The sequence below is a fragment of the Pinus tabuliformis genome, chromosome 3_2 (genome assembly GCF_031772625.1).
Source record: "Pinus tabuliformis cultivar Carrire ecotype Pingquan chromosome 3_2, CPIR1, whole genome shotgun sequence".
Classification (NCBI taxonomy): Eukaryota; Viridiplantae; Streptophyta; class Pinopsida; order Pinales; family Pinaceae; genus Pinus; species Pinus tabuliformis.
In genome coordinates this window covers 551,337,169-551,353,260 of record NC_142302.1, presented here as the reverse complement: position 1 = coordinate 551,353,260, position 16,092 = coordinate 551,337,169, and the positions used below count along the sequence as shown (strand labels likewise).

The 16,092-nt window shown below is 36.9% G+C and overlaps 1 non-coding gene across 1 annotated transcript; it reads left to right on the top strand.

The window, feature by feature from the left end:
- Nucleotides 1-9,107: 9,107 nt before the first annotated feature.
- On the top strand, nt 9,108-9,178 carry TRNAG-CCC (transfer RNA glycine (anticodon CCC)). The gene has a single exon. It is a non-coding gene; the product is annotated as a tRNA-Gly (tRNA).
- The last annotated feature ends 6,914 nt before the right edge of the window (nt 9,179-16,092 follow it).

Sequence of the window (16,092 nt, the reverse complement as noted above, 5' to 3'; positions counted from 1 at the left end):
TGAATAAGATAATGATAAAAAAATCGTTATCCCCTTCCTCGCATAGATGATCTATTAGATCAGTGAAAGGAAGCTGCTTATTTTTCCAAGTTAGACTTGCATAGTGGATATCATCAGGTCAGAGTTGCATAACAAGATGCATGGAAGACTACTTTCAAAACAAAGCAGGGATTGTATAAGTGCTTGGTTATGCATTTTGGCTTAACTAATGATCCTTCTACTTTCATGAGAATAATGAATGATATACTCAGACCTTTTCTTGATGATTTTGTTATTGTATATCTGGATGACATTCTTATATTTAGCAAAATGTGGGAAGAACATTTAAAGCATGTTAAGCAAACATTAGATATTTTGAAAAGAGAAAAACTTTATGTTAAACTCTCAAAATGTGAATTTGGAAAAACATCTTTGAATTATTTGGGACACATAGTAGGGGGTGGTGAATTGAAGATAGATCCCTCTAAAGTGGCAGTCATTATAAACTGGCCTAAACCCAAATCTGCTACAGAAGTGAGAAGCTTCTTAGTAGCAGCACAATATTGGAGAAAGTCCATTTCTCACTTTTCCTTAATTGCAGCTCCCTTACATGCTTTGATAGGATTGAACAAGGTGTTTCAGTGCGGAGGCAAACAACAGAAAGCCTTCGACACCTTGAAAGAAAAGATTAGTACAACACCAATACTAGCACTGCCTGATCTACAAATACCGTTTGAGATCCAAACAAATGCCAGTGACTATGCCATGGGAGCAATGTTGATACAACATGGTAAACGCATATGTTATCATTCTAAGACATTTAATTCTGCAGTAGTTAACTATCCAACATATGATAAAGAATTGTATGCATTAGTACAGAGTGTGAAAAAGTGGAAACATTATTTAATGGGCAAAGAGATAGTCATACATATTGATCATCAACCACTTCAATATCTATACTCCCAAACTAAGTTGTAGCAATCAAGACACTATAGGTGGATGGGTTTTCTACAACAGTTTCATTTAGTCATCAGATATAAAAAGGGCATACACAATAAAGTTGCAGACATGTTGTCTAGACCTATTATAAATGCATCCACTATACTTAAGCATAATTCAGTATTGCATGAGAGCTACATTGAACAATATGCTCAAGATATATATTTCAAATATTTATATGCAACTTTAAGTCAAGGCAAACGAGTAGAAGCATTGGATTATCATGTCAAGGACCGACTCTTGTATCATTATGGGAAGCTATGCATTCCACAAACTGAAAGGGTAAAGATAATTTGGGAAGCACACACTTCTCTAATATCAGGTCACTTTGGGGTAAGTAAAAGAGTTGCATATCTGCAAAGATTTTATTATTGGCCAAAATGAATGAGACAGTTTCTAGATATGTAAGAGGGTGTACCATGTGTGCTAAAAGCAAGTCCAACAATAGAAAACTAGGCTTGTACACTCCATTACCATTTCCTTCTCATCCTTGGTAAAGTATTTCGATGGACTTTGTTGGAGGACTACCCAAATCTAGAAAGGTCATGACTATTTATATGTTGTTATGGATAGGTTTAGAAAATTGTGTATTTTGATACCTTGTAACAAACATATTACAGTTGAACAAACTGCAAAGTTGTTCTTTCAACATGTATGGGTTCATTTTGGATTACCCACTTCCATTGTATCCGATTGAGACACTCGATTTGTTGGGAAGTTTTGGTCAAGTCTGTGGGAATTGATGGACACCAGACTAAAGAAAAACACAACCTTTCATCCACAAACAGATGGCCAGACAAAAGTGGTCAACAAGACAGTGATCCAGTTGCTCAGAGACTATTACAGCAAGCATCCCAATCTTTGGGATGAACATTTGTGTTATGTGCAGCATGCTTACAACTGAGCAAAACATTATTCTACACAGAGATCTCCTTTTGAGACCTGTCTTGGTTTCACACCAAGGTCTCCCTTGGATTTTGTCTTTGGTAAAGAGATAGCAGTTGATGGACACAGTGATGTGGACAAGGCAACCAAGTTCATTGAACAAATCCAAGAGATTCACCAAGCAATATAGGAATAGTTGGAAAAGAGCCAAGCCAAATACAAGGCAAGGCATGACAAGCATCAGATGGAGCATAGTTTCCAAGTTGGTGATCAAGTCTGGCTGTATATCAGCAAAGACAGAATGCAAGGTGAAGGTAAAAAGCTAAAGCCAATAAGGTATGGACCTTTCAAGATACTTGAGAAAATTGGTGAGAATTCTTTTTGCCTTGATTTACCAGCTTACATGCACATCTACTCAGTCGTTAATGTAGATAGCTTGAGACTATTTGAACCTTCATTAATTGAAGATCCTGAAGAGCAAAGTCAATTGCCTTCTATTGATGATCTGTTACCTGAATATCTCAATGAATTGCAGGAAGACACAGTTCTGGACAGGAAGGTGAGGACGACGCGTAGGGGAGATGTTGAGTACCTCAGGATTGGACTCAAGGGTTCAAAGCCAAGCAGTGCAAAATGGATAGAGATTGGACAAGTGAGACAATTATATCCTCACTTAGTCAATGCTTGAAAACTAAATTTTGGTGGTCCAAAATATTTTTCAGTGGGAAGGCCGTGATCTGAATGGGATCCTTAAACATATTTCATGATTGTTTCAAATTATGTCAGATCAAATCTTATGAATAAAAAGCTTATCAAAAATGACCTCTAGACAATGGCAATTGTGGCCAGAACGGAACAACGAGGACCCTCGGTCAAAGCGCGCTAACTGTTGGCCCATGGAGACCGCACATGGACACATTGGCAATCAGAAGCTCGGATCCAGAAACAGAGGTAGTTTCTAATTGGCAATCGGAAGCTTGGATCCAGAAACAGAGGCAAAGCATTAATCATGTATCGTAGGACAAAACCCTCAGAGAAGGAAATCCCCGAGCGCTTGGTCACAAGGGAAAACAGGAAACTGTGCGGAAAACATCAGAAGGCGGCTCCCGCGCCCAAAACCGGCAGGATATCTCGTGCACTTCGAACAGTAAGCAGGTTTGGCCGAGTTCAGCGCGATGCCATACACTGGGTGACGCGTGTCCAGTGGATGAGAGAGAAAAGCGCTTACATCACGTGAGTAACGGTCAAGCAACTTACTCGTGTGATATAAACGGAGACTGTAGGATCTGGAGGCTCCATATAAATGGTGGAGAATTAACCCAATGGATGACCAGATTCGACGGGAAAATAGACTGAGGTGCATAAAGATTTGGGGTCCAGCATGACCAATGAGCTGGTAGAAGAATCAGTTTCGCGGGAAAATCTTGGAGTAACAGAAATAACGACCGTTTGAAGAAAACTGACACTCAGTTCGTAAGGCGACAAGTGGCCACCTCTCTGTGCAGCGTTACACAACAATGATGATGCAGAGCAGGGAATTCCAGCAGACAGAGGCAGGTGATCCAAAGAGCCGAGAAGAGGAAACAAACAGTCAGGGAGCAGATTGGCTTTAAGCCACGAACAGACAAGGAGCAGAAAAAACAGAAGAGAAGGAACAGAAGTAGAGACGAAAGTGAATCGCAGAGAACAGAGAAGCCGAGCTAACCTGCAGAGCAAAGGCAGCATCGAGCAGACAAAGACATAGAGAGTCTGAGAGTCTGTGAACTCTAGAGAAGGCTTGAGAGGTTCAAGCAACTCCTATGTGTATACTTGTCAGGTATTAAGTACCAAATTGGACTCATTCCATTGAGACCAGTTGAGGTCGAGATCCATTAAGGGGGAGTCTGTGTACTCTAGAGGCTTAGGGAATCCAAGTACCACCCTACTGATCATCATCTGTTAAGTGAGACTCAAATTGAGCTCCTTATTGTAAAAACTCTGCTTTAAGACACAATAGAAAAGGCCACCCCTGAAGCTGGACCAGGAGACGTAGCCCAAGAGGATTGGGTGAACTCCTTATTAAATTTGTTGTGTTTTTATATTTGCTTACTGTGTTTCTCTTACTGTTTCAAGTGTCTGTGTATTTCTCAATCTTATTGATCCGTTGCTTAAAATAACAAAGACACACCCCAACACATAAGTTTGTAATACCTTCATTAATTAACTGAGATCATTCACGAGTGATTTTCAGATCAGTCCATCCAGTATACTAGTATGGATTCTAACCCTGATTTGATGAGCACCAACCTACCTGCTCTTGATAGCTAACGTTGTTGCCAAATATTGACGCGGCCCTCTATTTTTGCTATCACCCAAGTCCAATCCACAATACGATAATTGTTAGCTTTTATTCTGTAGACCAAATACTTGATGCCCTCCTCAAGGACCAGATGCATGTATTGAAGGTGATGTAGTGCATATTCTTGTTCATTGAGTGTGCAATTAACATTCATAATGGTAGACTTGATCTTATTAGGAATCATAATAGTGGCTTTGCAGAAGGTGGAGAGTATATGCAAGAAGTTGGAGGTGTCTCTAATGGATCCATTAAGGAAAATGAGAACATCGTCAACAAATAAGAGATGAGTTAGAAATGATACATCAATTAATTTACCCGAGTTAAACCCCCTGGTGATCTAGCAGCATAGATGAGTCTACTTAATCCTTCCATGCTAAGGAGGAAAAGTAGAGGTGATAAAGGGTAAACCTATTTGAGACCCCTTTCAGCATGAAAGAAATTGGAGGCAACACCATTGATAAGTATGCTATAGGAAGCAGAGTATATACAAAACATGACCTAGTTGATGAAAGAGTGAGGAAAGCCAATGTGAGTCAAGATGAGTTGAAGATAGGTCTAGATGGTTTGGTCAAAAGCTTTAGAGAGGTCTATTTTGAGGATGATGATTTTTGAGGCTCTTGAGTTTGGTAGAATGGAGACCTTCTTGAGCTGTACCTATGGCTTCATGAATCTGTTGATGATTTAGAAAGGTGAATTGTTCCTCGGATATATGTTTGGAAAGGATAGGTTTGATATAATTGGCGATGATTTTGGATACGATTTTGTAAAGACAGTTTTATAAGGAGATGGGCTGAAAATCATCAAAAGATATGGGGTTTTCTAATTTGGGTATAAGGGTGATGGAAGTGGAATTATATCCCTCGTACATTTTGTCAGTCAGTCTGTAGTGTTCGATAGCCAATAGAATATCCTTACCAATTAAATTGAAGAAGGTTTGTTAGAATTCGATGGGCCAACCATCTGGTCCCGGACTCTTGTCTCTTTTGAACCATTTAAGAACTGCTTCTATTTCCCCCAGGGTGATAGGTTTGTTCACGTTATCCAAGTCATCTTCATCAACAAACCGAGGTAGTGTTTTGGCTATCCTAATTAGCTCTACAATAATCGCTTCTTGAGGGGCTTTGAATAAGTGACTATAGTGTCTGATGCCCATATCTATAAGTTAACTAAATATAGTGGCCTCCCTTCCTGATTCTTTTTTTAATGACCAAATGGTGTTGGTGATCTTCCTTCCTCTCACACATTGCTGGAAAAAATTTGTGTTGTCATCCCCAGCTTGGAGCCAGATGGTTATGCTTTTTAGTCTCCATTCTTCCTCCTTTTGTCTTAATAGTCTTATCTTTCCTACTTCCAACCTTGTTAGACGTAGTTTATGTTCCATGGAGCGAAAACCAAAGTTTTCCAAATCTACTAGAGCTACAAGTTCATATTCAATATTCTACAGTGTAGCTTCATCCCCTTTCTTCTTTTCCTTGGCTCATGCGACCATCCTATGTTTGAGGCGAGACATATTATTTGCTATGACTTCAGTAGGAGGGGTGTTTCTTTCCTGGTTACATGGGGTCCAATTCTCTTTTACAATCTTGTGGAATTCGTCTTCCCTTAGCCAGATAGAGCTGAATTTTAAGGGGGATTTTGGCTTACAGGAGGAGTCCACCTCTTTCAAGAAGATGGGAGAGTGATCCGATATACCCCCAGAGCTTACCCATCATTTAATTATTTCAAATCGATCCACCAACTGTGCCTTAATGAGAAAATGGTCTAGTCTTCTCGTGAGTGATGGTTCCCCAGTTCTCGGGTTTCGCCAAGTAGGTATATTCGAGACATATCAATGTTCAAAAAATTGTGGTGGTCCAAAAGTTGCTCAAAGAAGTCCATGAGGGGGTCAGTCTATGCATGATTTCCCCATGATTCAGCATGGCCCAGGGAGAAATTTAGATATCCACCTATGATAATATTATCAATATTCATGAAGGATGTCATCATCAGATTTTCCCATCAGGCTTCTCGGTTGTGGTAGGGGCCATATAAATTAATCATTCGAAGGGGGATACCCAGATCAACAGAGATAACATCTGCTCCCAATACTCCTTCCCTCCGCCAAAGATTTTCAATCTTCATAGTTTTGTTGTTGAAACCAATAGCATATCCCCTAGACCTACCTCTCAGATCTAAAGTATGAAAATTCCAACTGGGTAGGATTGATTTTATGGTGAGATTAATATATTCTCCCTCTCCCAGGGTCTCTTGTAGAAGTATAACATCCAACTTCTCAACCCCGAAGAGTCTCCCAAGGGCCATTTTTTTATTAGGGCTAGCCATGCCCCTACAGTTAAAGGATAAAGATTTCATGAGGTAACAATATCAGGGTTTCCTTTTGCTCTAAGAACCCGACCAATGAAGATTTGTTTTCCAAATGCCACCTTAATCCCAACCTTATGGATAGCTTTAGATATATTGGAATGTCTTCCCTTGGTTGTTCTCAGAGGCTTTGGGGGAGAACCATCACCATTGCCATAGGAAGAAAAGGGTTTAGAGTGTGCAAGGGATCGAAGGTTATACCTATGGTTGGAGTTAGTGTCAGATGAAGCCTCATCTTCAGAAGGATTCGGTAATGAGGTCCCTTCTAGTGTGGTTGGGACAGGGGGAGGGTTACAGGGAGGAGCTGATGCCGTATGATAGGGGATAGGTTGCAAATTACAGGAAGATAAAACGAAACCAGAAATAGATAATGAAACAGAGGTAAAATACAAAAGTCAATGATGAGATCAAGAAGGGGGAGAGGAAGAGAGTACAGTACCTGGAAGCGGACAAGATCCAAAAGAGTGTGATCGAGTAACTCTTGTTGAAGGCGGTCGAGCTGTCGGTTGCTAAGGGATTTTCTAGGAATCCTGCTGCGGCCTTGGTGTATTGGTGGGCACCTTTGGAGCGGGAGCCTCCCTGTCTACTGCTTGTGTCTGTGTTCCAGTCGATTCATGCCTCGTTGATCTCTCCTTGTTATCAATGGTGAGCAGTGGGTAGTCCTTATAGAGATGTCAGACTTCATGACACCTTCTACAGCATAATGGAACCCCTTCATAGTCCAAAATTTGCCATTTGATATGCCCACAATATTGAAGCCACAGACTTTCAACTAAGCCATCCCTGGTATCCAGGTGAACCATGATTCTAGCTATAGCCACATTCTTTGTTTCAATGAATGATTTATCGTGATCCAAATAAACCCCCAGATCATCACTGATGCATCTAAAAACATCTTTGCACCAAAAATGTAGTGCTAAACCTAGGATTCTGACCCAGATAGGACCCGCTCCCAATTTTTCTTTGTTTGGGTCAAATAAGGGCATCCACCTCTTTAGAAGAATCGATGTCAACTCGATATGCCAAAACTTAGAGAGAACCAAACTTGCCTGATTAGGATGTGTGAAAATTAGGGCAAAACATCCTCTTGTTATGGTGAGAACTACAGGTAACTGTTCGAGAAGCTTACCCCATAATTTCATCACCCATCGCTTGAGCCTTGTCGTAGAGTAGTTTCACCCTCTGACCCTACCTACCAACATCGTATTCTTTGTGTCTGCGACCTGGGCCATGTTAATTCCTTCTCCAAAAACTAGTAACCACCTGTGTTCCCTGACCTTAGTGCTTTTGGATTTTTTTCCCAGATTTTTTAGGCAGTGCTTCACTTGCTTGCCTTAGGTCGTCAGGTTATGCTTATTCAGTATCATAAACCCTATCCTCTTCATGTTCCGGGAGCTGGTGGGGGGTTTCTTCAAAACAACCCAAAGATCTCACTATATGCAATAACTGATGTGCTCGAGATGCAGGGTTTGTTTCTTCCATCCTATGGATCCCCAATCTCTCAAATCCACTGGTTTCCGCTTCAAATTTGAGTAAACTTTCTACTGCCGCAGACGTCTCGCCCAATCCAAATGACAACTTGGATATATGTTCTATCTCCCATAATAGTATTTCAGATCGGGATGTGATCGCAATTACCGGCTGAGGTTGATTGTCTGACAGTATGTGGTTGATGCCAACATATGAACCAGAGGTAGGTTGTGTAAACCCTAGGGTAGTAAAAGAGACCACTCCTTCTTCCATATCAACAATATAGGGATCGACCTAGACAACCGATTCCTGGGAGACTGCTGGTGAATGCATGTAGTAATACTGAGGTGGATCCTCAGTCTAGATAAGCATGGTATCCATGGAGTCGGTCGAGTAGTCAACAAGTTCCCCTTCCATATCAACGGGGATAAAGCCTAGTTGGTCACAGTAGCAGGAGCCTAAAATATGCGGAGTTGTCCCCTTCTATTGGTGGTAAAGCTATCTATTGACTGTCGAGTCGTCCTCCACCGCTGACGACATTTTCACTTTCATCGTCACCTGCGCCCTCCACCGCTGACAACATTTTCGCTTTCATCGTCACCTGCGCCCTCCACCTTCAGGAATCAGATGCCGCAAACCCTAACCAAACCCTACTCCATTGCTAACCTTCGCTTTGCTGCAGTACTTCAAAGCCATTTTCAACTCACAAGATCTTTACCATTATTTTATGTTTTTTTTTTTCAAAAATTAGTAGAGATTTTACAAAATCATAAATTTAAATTGTGCAAATTATAAAATTTGAGTGCCAAGTTGTTTTTAATGCATTGAATCTAATTGTATATTTAAAAATACATTTTAAATAATAAATAATTGCAATCTTATCTAAATTTTATCATTAGATTAGATTTCCAAAAAAGTTACAACCTAAATTTTTCAGTTATTCTTTTGTTAAATAAGTTGCACTTAATACCTAAGTGTACTCCCTTAATAACATGTTGTTGGGCTACGAATATAAAAATTTATTTAATAGAATAGACAAATAGTTATAAAAACCTACAAAAGAAAACCAGCACTTGCGCATCTGGTGTAGTGGTATCATAGTACCCTCCCACGGTACTGACCAGGGTTCGATTCCCTGGATGCGCACTCTTAGATGTTTCATGTAATTTTTATTAAAATCAAAATCAACTCACACAGCAGCCGTATTAAATTATTCGTTTCATCTAGTTTTTTATTTCGCATCTTCATTGAAATCAAAATCTACTCACACAGCACGCAGTCATCTGGGTGGATACTTAAATTAAGAAATTAAAAATATACTTTCAAATTTAGAGTGACTTTAATATCATATGTTCATGTGGTTGATTAACACATCAGTCTCACGCAGTAAGGTCACCCGTTCGAATCTGGTCTCGGACAATATTCTAGTTTTTATTAAAATTTTGGGTTTAGCAAGGTCGCAGACAATACTCTAATTTTTATTAAAGTTAAAGTTTTGGTCTGTGATCTAACATGAAATAAAATTTAAACTAGCATTTTAATCAGAAGCTGCAAAGGGATGCGGTAAACAAATATATAATATGTTATGCAATCTGAATGCGGCGTGGGGGACCGCTGTTTTATTTTTATCACATAAAAATTTAAATAATAAATTTATAGATAATGAATTTAGAAGAAGAGTATACAAAAAAAAAATATGTAATATGTTATGCAATCTGAATGCAGCCTTGGGACCTCTGTTTTATTTTTATCACATTAATTTAAATAATAAATTTATGTGATTATTTTTTTTGAATATAAATTAATAATTTAAAAATATTGAATAAACTTATGTTTACTCCTTTGTAATCTAGTAATCAATGATTTACGGATCTCGTATTTACCATAAATACAGATCTAGGATTTATGACATACAGGGAAGATTACAAATAGTATTTACCATAAATACAAATCCTAGGATTTATGACATCCAGGGAAGGTTACAAATTATCTCGAAGCCTGATAGATTTTGGGTATTAGAAAATGTTTAATTTAAAAAAATCATACCAGGAAGATTAAAAAATTATATTCAAAGTATAGATTAGAGTATTACAAAGTGTTTGATTTTAAAAAATGTAAAAAATGTCATATGAATATTTCATATGAGTTATGGTTTTTTGGTTCATGTGGTATTAGTGTGTAGTGTTGTAATAAAGTCTATTTACAAGTTAATAATCTCTGCGTTAAAGTATGGTGAATTTCCATGGTTAAGAGTCTTATTACATCGTAAGACGTTTCCTTTGAGAAGAACTCCCTTCCCATACCACCTATGTCTTCGTGTGTGGTTAATTTGGGTGTTAGACAATAGAAATAACCTGGGTCATCCAATTGATTCGATGAGTATTAGTCAATTATGAAATCCTCCTCTGCACAACCTTTCTACTCGACATACATGCATCGAGTAACGAGGCCCCCACTTGGCTCTGCACAACTTTTCTACTTGACATACAAACATCGAGTAACCAAACCCTCGACTCCCGTTTTTGGCATATGCACATGACTATCCATCAATCTCCTTGGTTTGCAATTTGTAATTTTCGATTACATGTTACTGATTTAGAAGGATGACCACCAAGGTGAATCCGGTTGACATAACATTTGTGGAGGGGAAGCACTACTATTCGATGTGGGGAAACATTACTATTCGATGTGGCCACAGGTGGCATGCCACAGGAAAGTGAGGTAGAGGAAAGTGCAAATGGAAAAGCATAAGTACTATAATATGGATCAACACAAACATCATATAGTGCAATATACAATTTTTGGAGATTTTTTAGTTTTGGAGGTTTTTCTCGGCATGGGTGTACATAGTGAGTCGATTCGTGATGTGGCATAGGCATGGCATAAGGTTCAATTGACTTGACGCACAACACTTGTCCCATACTCTGCTCACATTAGGCATCCCTCTACATTTTCAACCTGCCTCATCTCTAAGAACTGCAACAATGGCAAGTGACAGACTAAGCGCTTAGCTAGACAACATACTCTCTTCTTACATTCTCTCAAAACTTTCTTTAAGAGATGCAACTCATTGTACTGTGTTATCAAGGAGATGGCAATACCTCTGCACTTTATTACCCCATCTCAAATTTTCCAGCCAATCTTTTGCTGATGAAGGAGAAACAACAAAATGGGCAATTAATATTGTTTTGTTCTTTCACTCCGCTCAACTTGAAAGTTTTGAACTTTGAGTTTCTATGGGTGATATTAACATAGGGAAAATTGGTAATTTTTTTAGAAATGGGTTCAATTCGGATATTCAAAAAGAGTGAAACAAATCTCTCTCAGCAATATTTTGACTGGTAGTTTCGTGGATGTTCCAACTTCTCTTTTTTCTTGCAAATCCCTAACATCATTGAAGCTCCAGTGGTTTTTCTTCACAGGAATGCTTCTCTACTTTAGTCGTTTTAGATGCCTTATAACCTGTTCTCTATCATTCATCTATACAAATGATGATATACTTTAGAACCTTGTAGAAAAATGCCCTCTTCTTGAAAATTTCACAGTTCAACATTGTATAGGGCTAAGCAATGTGAAAATTTGTGCCACCAATCTCAAGTGTATGGATTTCATTGGGGTTGAGTATGAAAGATCAATGACAATGCACTGCCCACTGTTGGTAAATGTCATAGTGCATAATTGTCCTAGGATGTCAATGTTGGAGCTCAAGTCTTGTGGGTCTTTGCATCTGTCCACGACGAAGCTTAATGTATTTAAAGGATTTTTTGCTACAAACTCACTGAATAAAGTTTCCCTTCATGGGCTTAGTAGACAAGCACCTTCTCTCGCAGTTCTGGAAAGTTTGGTCTTTCTTGAAGAACTTTCAATAGAAAGTAAATGTTTTAAGGTTATTATATAGGGAGATTTATCACACCAAGTTTGGATTGGGGAACCACGTAGTAAGCTTGGAGGCATTAAGTTTAACCTTTTCACTCAATAGTTTGAAAGTGGTTTTCATGAAAGTTACAAAATTTCATAAGAAGAAAATGCTCTGATAGCTTGCATGTTTAAAAGTTTTCCTTTGCTGCAAATAATGACACTTACACTACCAAGATGCTCCATATTTACTCATGAGCAGAGCCATGGAAAATTTTTGAGGTGAATGTTCGCCCTTTGGCGAAATTAAGGGGTTTTAAATTTTTAGTGGGTGAATATTTTGTATCATAGTACATTTTTACAAATCACCTCAAATAGCCCACCTTATTTTAAGGGAGAGGGTAAAAAAGGTAAATTTAGCCCTTGAAATTAAGAGTTACAACATTCCATTCGCCCTAATTTTCAAGAATATGTTTTATTTAAGTGAGTCCTATGGGCCAAATACCATCTTTATAAAAATATAAATAAATGAGAAGTATGGTAAATAAATATATTTTTTTTTTTTTACTCCATAAGTCACCTTATATACATGCAAGAGTGTAAACAAATAAAAATATAAATAAAGTGGAGGTATGGTAAATAAATATAGCCTTTTTTTATACTTACTCAAAAGGTATGGTAAATAAATAAAAATATAAATAAACTAGACCTATGGTAAATAAATAAAACCTCTTTTTATATTTAGTCCATAACCCTCTTTCTATTTATGAAGGCTCAAAAGAGAGGTTTTATTTAAGTGAATCCTAGGCCAAATACCATATTTGTAAAAGAGGTATGGTAAATTAATAAAAATATAAATAAACGAGAGGTATGGTAAAAAAATAAAACATTTTTTTTTATTTACTCCATAAATCACCTTATATTTATCGACACTCAAAAAATGTGTTATATTTAGGTGAAACCTATGGGAAAAATACTATGGGCCAAATACCATGGGCTAGATTATTATTAATACCATGCAAAAAAACATTTTTAACCCTATTAGTATTAATAAAAATAAAAATGGCACATGGTATTGACCCATTGTGTAGCCTATTTAAATGGGGGAATTAAACCAGCATAGATCCATCTTTACTCTAGATCTACTAAGCCCCGAGAGGTATCAAATATCGTGATATTCAAACTAGCATAGAGTGAAAAAATATTTGATCCCTCTCGTGGCTTGGTGGATCAAAAGTAAAAATGGATGTTGTAATTTAATGTATGTTAAACATTTTAACTTGGTTAAAATAAAAAATAAAATAAAAATCAATTATTAATTTTATTAATTTTTATAAATTACAAATAGTGATTTTTAAGCCCTGGGTTTATGATAACCCATGCTATTGACCCATGGTAATACCATAGGTTGGTTTTTATGATAATGAAGATATTAAATACACTTAGGAAATTATATTGTAAAAACATCTTAAGGTGAATGGTTAAAGCTACATTTAATCACTTCACAAAATTTAGTAAAAAAATACCAATATCTCCATTAATATTGGTTTTTAACTTTTTCTAATTTAACAAAGAAAATTCAAAACAATGAAACCTTATCACTCTTTCCGCATCACCCTCGCAGAAGATTTCTCACCATTTTTCAAACATTCTCAATATGATATCTTCATGAAAAAGTTTAGGTACTGATGTTGGATTAGTTGTTTGAAAAATAAGTTGGTCTATACAACCTTTCATCTTCTGTGCTATTCTTAGTTTTCCCTAATGATTTGTAGGGGTTGGAGCCACTGCACCATATTTTCCTAAAAGGTGGAGATTGTTCACCAAAAAGGAAAAATAAGTTGGTCTATACAACCTTTCATCTTCTGTGCTATTCTTAGTTTGCCCTAATGATTTGTAGGGGTTGGAGCCACTGCACCATATTTTCCTAAAAGGTGGAGATTGTTCACCAAAAAGGAAATTAATCTACATGTTACAACGCTGTTAAAAAATGTGAGACCTTTGAGGGTAGTGAATTATGCTAATAAGCAATTTAGATTAGGAGAGATGTAATTAAATTTTATTATTTAATTGAAGATTTCCAATTAAAATAATAATAAATCTACATTTATATATTCATATATTGATTGGAAGGATTCTCACAACGGTCACTTCTTTCAATTAGATCCCCTTCAAGCTCTTGGGATACCTAATACTTTCTTATATAATATAGTTGGGGCTTGCTACTTGTTGGCATGTTGGGGTAAACAAACTTGATGTTTTTCTTGTTTTTGTTTTTTTTTGTTTTTGTTTTTGTTTTTGTTTTTGTTTTTTTTTTGTTTTTTATCTCGCAGTTGGAGTCTATGGAATAAGAAAGAAATTTGATAACATGAAAAAAGTGGTAGCTTGACAAAAGTTGTAGAGAAAATATTAATCTCTCCTACCTTGACAGAACTCGTTGTCAATATCAACACCTATAAGAACTTTGTTGTGGAGTATTATCAAAACTAATAGAAGGATATGAAAAAGTGTATTGTAAGAACCTTGACAAACACGACCACTGAAACTTGGAACATTGTTTGTAGGAAGAGAAAATTATGTTTCTTTTTCCAAACATGTATGTTAGCATATTACAGTTTAATGAATATGTTTTCTTATTATCATATATGGTTTCATACTTTAACAAAACATTCACCAAGACTTCAACAATGTTTTATTATTCAGTAAAAGATTTGCTAAGATCTTACAAGATTTTATAATTCAGTGAAAGATTCTCCATTACTGTACAAGATAATATAATCTGGTGAGAGATTCACCAAAAAAATTATATATACATATTATATTATTGATAAAATCGCCTCCTATTTTTCCTATGTATCATGGGGATTAGCCCATTTATTATACATATAAATTTAGGGTGGTTCTTAAAATTTTCCCTGAGCAGAGCTTCTTAAAACAACTTCTGGGTTTGAAAATACCTAGTGAAGCAAGCGTGTATATATCAGAAGAACATGAAGATTGCTACCAGAGACGTATTGGAGATTATTTACAGTTGATTGATGCTTGACTTTGTAATTGATTGAAATATGCCATATGAAGAATGAATTGATTTTTGAGGTCAAGATACATTCTCCTGTTTTGTTAAAATTTCATGGAAAATACATTCTCCCATTTTTTCCTTCACCTGCATATACCATACCAACCTTATGTGGCCAATGTTGTTAATTGTTAAGAATCATAGGTCATGTCTTGTTGGGGTTGGTTTCTTTTGTCATTCTCGGGATGGTTTCAAATTTTCCAACCAATCTTTTGTTGATGGAGTAGAAACAACAAAATGGCAATTAATAATGTTCTGTTCTTTTTCTATGCTCATTTTGAAAGTTTTGAACTTTCAATTTCCATGGGTGATTTTAACAGAGGGAAAATTGGTAAATGTTTTCAGAAATTGGTTCAACCCGCATCTTCAAAAAGAGTGAAACAAATCTCTCTCAGCAATATTTTGACTCGCAGTTTCGTGGATGTCCCAACTTCTCTTTTTCTTGCGAATCCCTAATACCATTGAAGCTCCAGTGGTTTTTCTTCACATGAATTCCTCTCTACTTCAGCGAAACTTCATTTGTAAAGCGCCATATGAGTTTCTGGAGCCAAACATTGATTCTTAAATGGATTGTAAGTTATTCACAATTCCAAATCTTCAAGGGATATATCTTTGTTTCCTATTTGCATTACTTGAGAAATATCAATATCTGATTTAACATTATCTTTCCTTAGATTTGCAGGTATGCTTCTTTCGTCAATTCTGTCAGTCTGTAACTAAAATTGATTACTTGACCTTGCGCCATGGCTTCATCGTTGTAAGTTTTGATCACTTTAAATCATCTTTTCCTTCTCATCTTGTTCATTTCAAACCCCACTTCATTCATGTAAGGCATCTGATTTGTTCTAAAATATTAATTTCTTTGAAATGTACATGCTCACTTGGCTCCAAATAGCAAGTTTGATTTTCAGAAATATATCAAGAGATCTTTGGATGATGACTTCAAAAGCGTAGTTGGAATCAGGTTAGTAACGTTTTCTGTGTTCACAACAGCTTTGGTCTCAGAAAGAATTATGTATACAGTATTTCCCTTGTCTGACCTTGGTTTGTCATCCCCCTGTTTTTTTCGAAAACCTGTTCTTGACTTTTAACTAACACACACCCTTGATGCATTATCTGCAGTCCTCCT